Below are 6,412 nucleotides of genomic sequence, written 5' to 3'. Positions count from 1 at the left end.
AGTTTCATTTGTTACATGGGCCAGTTGGAATTCATTTTTGTCTAATAAACAGCCACGAGAAACTTCATTAGAGGATGCACTTGAGCACTGGGTCATTGGCTGCACCTCAGTAACACAGGGGGCTACAGATTAACCTGCGTCTACGCTGAAAGTGTCCTCTGGAATGATGTGCAGCTACACTTGGACGCCTAAGACAGGGAGTGGGGAATATGCACTGAAAGAACATTTTGCTACTGTGATTCATATAATCGTTCCTTTATTAGGAACATATAATGCAGCGCTTAGACTTCAGCTCTATGTGCTTTCTTCAGAGAGACAAGGGCTGGCCTTTTCCTCTATTTGGCCAGGCAGAGCACAGCAGGGTCCAAATCCTTAACTGGCTCTCTTCAGTACTAATATGGGGAAAACTAAACAATCCTAAGGATAATCTACAAAACCCAGACAGAATAAGAAGAGCATGAACAAAAAGGCTACTGATAAACATCTCCTCGCTGACACTGTGCCCAGGAAGTTGATGCTTATCATCGCTTATCCAAGAGGAACCCAGCATGGAGGGAGCTGCAAGTACATGCGGTCCATGGTGCAGCTCTGATAGCAATTTCAGGACAGGGCTGAGGAGTACCACAGAGTGCTTTGTGGGAATAGTGCATTGGAATAAAGGCAGTTAGCTGTATGTTGGAACAGACGGATGAAAAATAAGGATACAAAGAGCATTTACCAGAATGAAGGGACAAGGAATACACCATTGGGTACCTAGAAACTTGTGCTGAATATAACTCTCTTCTTCTATAGGTACATGGAGAGCAGAAATAAATCCTCTGGCATCAGTGAATTTATACTGGTATAAAATTGGCATATACGAGAGGAAACTCCAGCTCAAAATGTATAAATAGCAAAATTGAGAGGAAAGACGAAGAACTGGAGTGACAGAGGGCACTATAGCTCGGGATTAATGGGAACTAGTAGTGATGCATGGAAGGAACCTGTTCAGCTCCTGTCTGCCTCGTGCCAAGTTCTGGCCTACACTACAACCCTTTCATTCTTCTGAATACCAGCTTCAGGCAACACCAGCTGTAAAGGAAGGAGAAGGGTCAAATAAGGTAGTCTTGCCTGAGGTGACTCTGCTTCTTTTCCTATGTATACAGATTTTCCTATAGGCAGACTGCCTTAGGTTACTCCCATATGAATGGCACATGAATGTGACAGAGGACTTTACATGCCAATGAGAGGGCAAAAGGTATAATTAAAGCACAGGGTGGCTAACTAACTCTCTAACTATACACTTGTTCTGCTACCATAGGGGTGGGTCTAAATACGAGGTTAAAACTTAGGGTGGGACTGATCTCACTCAAATATACCAGTCCAGAAGTTATGGAGCTGGAGTAAATTAGTTTATAAGTTTCCTAGGGAGGGCAAGAGAGAAAGAGAGAGTGCCCTTACTTCTACTTATAAGAGAGCTATTAATCCTACTTTGCTCAGATACGCCACTCAGGATGGGATGAGTTGTTCTCTGGAGGAGGTAGATCAAATCATCAGAAGGTCAGTTCTAAGATGACATGTATGTGTTGAGGAGGTGAAAGCTGCACAGTAATAAGGCGGTAAGGGTCTGCCAGCTGGAGGAAAAAACTCTTGCTGGAAAAGCCTCTACTAGTAGGGTGTGAGGAGTACATTTTAGTTTTGTAAACCACTTTAATGCAAGCCTTCTGGCAAGCCAACATAGTGGATATATGTGGCTTTGTTATCCTAACTACATCAGTTTAGCTACTCTCATACGAAGATCTTCAGTGTCGGAGGGGTTTGCGAAGAAGATGTTTCAAAGCCAGGCAAACCAGGCAGAAGTAATACAATGCTTAGAATGTGCATTGATGACTTGAGAAATGAAAGAAATAATAAGAAAACTCAAAATCCTACAGGGTAACTAAGGAACACATTTTTAGTAGTGCTTGTCGGGTAGGAGGGGAATCTTCTGCAAGACTCTATCACTTCATTATTTACATCTCAGGAAAGAGCAGCAGGTAGGGGACGATGAAGGAGGCCAAAAGAGCTCCATCCCCCTCTAAATCAGAGTCAAAACTGTTCTGCAGAAAGACTGCTGCCGGATGGCTCGGCTCCTCTCCTCGCTATGTGCAACAGCACAATTGTACTGCTTAATCATTGCCATTTCTTTGCCATACTTCCCACCTAGAAAGGAAGAGGAGAAGAAACCCAGGAATTTCCTTCCTAACCTTCACATCCACCTCCCATCCAAGAGCAAGCACTGTGGGAGCAACAGAGGGACAACAGCAGGGACAGAATCACAGAATGGTTGGGGTTGGAAGGGATCTCTGGAGATCATCTAGTCCTATCCCCCTGCTCAAGTAGGGTCACCAAGAGCACATTGCCCATGAAGGGCATAAAGGTCAAAGGGATATGAGGGTATGAAGTGATGCCAGACCTCTCATTTTTTAAGACCCTGGAGGTGCTGCTTTGAAGTTACATTATGGGCACTTTTTTCTGTATTTCCCTATGTTTCCATAATCTGAACCTGGTTACAGGAGCTTCACTAGTAGCTTTTCTGTTACCTGAAACTCTCCCCAGCTGTGGTTCAAGGCTCCACTCCCCAGTGCAGCTTTTGAGCATTCTAGTTTTGCCTGCCTCTCTGTGTGTACCCCAAATGCAGAGCAGATTTGACATCACAACTGTGAATGATGTACTAACATCTGTTTTCTTACAGGAAATGCAGCTATATATGTAACAGGCCCGTGTAAAATAAAGTATGTTTCCTCTGTGGCATCTCCTCAAGAAGTGTAAATGGCCATCTATGGATGCACACGCACACAAAGTCAAGTCCTCCCTGTTAAAAAACAAAAGAAAACAAAAAACTCTGGAAGATATCAGGAGATAAAACTTTCAAACATGCTCAGGGCACTTCACTATACACCTTCTATTCATCTACTGACTGTATTTTATTACATAGAAGTCCAATTCCAGTTCAAGGCAAATTCTGCCTTAGCTAGAGGTTTGAATCACTGTAAGTATAATGAAGGTTGAAACTGCATAGAAACTCCCACTGTTCATAAATATTAAACACTCCTAAATTACTTTGAAAGTATCAAGCGGAAGAATTTTATGGTGAAATATTCATCCTGAAGAGGTGTCTGCTGAGAAAGTGTACTATGTCACTGAAACCAGAAGGCTGAGAGCTTGTCTGCAAGCTGGTCAATATACAAGTTTTAAAGCAGTGTAATGATGGACTCTGTCACAGTGATCTGAAGGTGAATATCCATGCTTTGCCAATTCTTGGAAATTTAGAGCTGAAAATTAACTACAGGATTTATTCACGTGGGCCAGTCAGATATTAGTGCTGAGAGTTTTCCAAAACATGTGAAATCTTTCAGGCATGGGAAAGGAGCGACCAGCTTCTGCCTCTGGCAGTTTGTTTGAGGTGAAATTGTGACTCTCAGCAGTATGACTCCACTCCGCAGGAGCAGCCTTCTATCTGGTCCTCCATACCAATATCTATGCTGATGAAGGCTGAACAAGGAAGGTTCCAGCTGCCTTTCTGTGGTCCATGCACAGTGAGAGTAGAGAGCTGGTGGTGGTGCTCAGAAGCTGTCATTCCTCCCCATCATGGATATTCTCATACAAAAAAGACAACTTTTGTCATTTGGCTATTTTCCAGCAGGCTGGGCATGTAAAAATCTGTATTTCCCACAACATGCTGCGGAGTGACTAAAGCTTCAGGTGAATAGACCCTATATTTCATCTTTTAGTAATTCATTGTGTAGAATAACTTACGATCTAAAAAGATAATAAGGAAAACAAGGCAATGGGTGATCCAATGTCAAAGGTCTGCTAGGTCTTGCTGGATCATACAGCAATAGTGCTGTATACCAAGAAGAGAAAGTATCTGCTGCAAGACCATCCTCGTAAACACAAAATAAACAAAACAAACAAACAAAATATCCGCACGCTAGCTTCTGGGGGAAGAAAAGAAGCTTTTTTCAAAACCAGATTAATGGCAGCTGAATCCCATTATTTGTGAGGACTCTTGCTAGCCTCTCAGTTGCAGTTTACAGTAGTGGTTTAGATGACAGTGTCACTGAACCTTGCAAGAGGACAGTATGAACCTTACATTGCCATACAGTGCTACCCTGGATTTGTAAGTTGGAAGGGACCTTGAAGCGTTTTTCAGTTGCCTTCCCGTCCCACGGTCCTCTCACTACCTTGAGCTAGCTGCCTGGGCTCACAAGGGCACTTGGATTCTGAATGGATTCGTAACAGGCTTACATTTAAAAACTCAATATTTAGATTCTGCCCATGCAGCTTTGCAAGTGTCTGAATTCCTTGTGTGCCTCAGCTTTTCCTGTGAAATTCCTTAAATGTTTGTATCATCATCTCTACCCTAGAAACATGGAACAGCTCCCTTCCTATTTCATATTTCAAACAAAATATTTACTAAACTAGATGACTGTAAATGTCCCTTCTCAAGTCTCATGTTGCACATCTCAGTTTTTTTTCTGCATAAAATAAGTCAGAGAGCAGAGGGCACACATCTTTTGCTCTGTGATTTGATTGTTTGAAAACTCATCTGCTTTATAAGGTACCTTGGTTCAGATCCTTTCTCTGCCTGAGGGGATGTGCATATTTATCATAGAAAAAGATTCTAAACCTTAAATTACGGCATCTTCTGGGATGGAGCTTTTCAGCTCTGTTGTTGAGTCTATTACTACTTACAGGAGGGAACTACATATTCATTGCGGCAGAGGGAAGGAAAGTGAAGATGACTCTTCGGCCACGGCACTCACACAGGAGGTGCAGGTGTACCTTACCACTTGCTCTGGTATTCCATCTTTTTTACTTAGAAGTAGAATTCATTTGGTTGAAAGAATAAACAGAAGGACAGACACCTGGCTCATATATGGAAGACGAAAATTCAAGCTGCCTCAGGAAGAAGAGGTATTCGAAAAAAGTTTTTGAATCCTAGTCAAGTACACTAGCTAACTAACTAAGAAGAAATCCTCCTCCTGTTTTAGAGCCCAAAAGTTAGGAGAAGCTTTGTGTTTATGAACCTGGACAGAGACAAATAACTTCTCCAAAGAGATACCAAATTTAATATGCCATTTTCTCCTCAGTATTTCCTCTTGACCAGCCTAAATATTTTCTGTATTTCAGCCTACATTTATGTGAAGCACATTCTCAGACATCAGACTCTCTGCACTGTACAGATAGCCTAGAAACAAAAACTGGGATTGTGAATGCTCTTGGGAGCTAAGTCAAGCATGCTCACAGTAAACATAGGAAAGCTGACCCAGGGCCGCTCCTGAATCAAGTCTTCATAAAACACAGTGTAGCACTATATGAACATTGAGAATTACAATTTCTTTTTTGCCCAAAATTTTGAAGAGAAAATGCAAGCCCTATTTCTTTATTTATATTTTTTTAGTTCAGTTCCTCAAGTATCAGTCAAGGAGGTGGTACTCACACCAGCCTGCAGAGGAAGGAGCGTGGGGATACAGCAGTCAGCATAAGTTAGCATGGAAAGTGACTGATGGGAGTCTGACTTCTTTCTCTCCCTGTGTCTTATAAAATATAGACTGTCAATTTTCGTTTGTGCAGCTGGGTAGTTGCTGATGTAACCACCAGAGTTGCACCACTTGAGAGAAGCAGCTATGCCGATTTACATCAGCCGACGAGGATGTAGTCCTTAGTGAGTATGGCATTACCATCCTCTGGGTAAATTAAACTTTTTAAAGATTCCAGGAAGCCTACTTCTTTGCAGCATTTTGGCCCTCAGTGTAAGTTCCACTGGCGTGAAGCCAGCGCAAACACCAAGGCCATGACTTGCAGTTAAGCAAGAGAAAATGCTGTTAGCAGTGCTACTGTAGGGCGAGGCCTGAAATGAAGCAGACAAGAACTCTGTGTCACAAATCACTGCTAAAATCATAAAATAAGGTCAACTATTCAGAGAATTTCCTGCCTTTCAGCCTATAAAGTCAATAACCACAGCAGTCAACATTCACAGGAGGTGATTTATAACTAATTCCTCAGAACAGCATAAAAAAGCCTCTTCAGTAAATACAGCCATGAAATGTTAAAAAATAAGAGGTTGACAAGAAAAAATCAAAATAACTAGTGCCATCTCTGGAGCAGAGAGAAACACCAGATGATAAATACAGACTCATTACCATGAGGCATTACCAAGAACTGTCAGACCAGAGCTTTCTGCAAATTTTCTGTTTTAGTTGAGAACATGGCTCCAGATTCATTACAATTTGTTGAAATTGTGGAAATGTCCTGAGGAAAAGAGTGAACAAAATGCTCTGGCTAATGATTTGTAAAACTATTAGACCAGAAACACAATGAAGATGGATTATGTAGCGACAGTGTTAGAGGTGGAGAGTAATGAAGTGATATCGTGTAAAGAGATATG

The sequence above is a fragment of the Rhea pennata genome, chromosome 1 (assembly GCF_028389875.1).
Source record: "Rhea pennata isolate bPtePen1 chromosome 1, bPtePen1.pri, whole genome shotgun sequence".
Classification (NCBI taxonomy): Eukaryota; Metazoa; Chordata; class Aves; order Rheiformes; family Rheidae; genus Rhea; species Rhea pennata.
Note: the sequence above shows the minus strand (reverse complement) of the source record.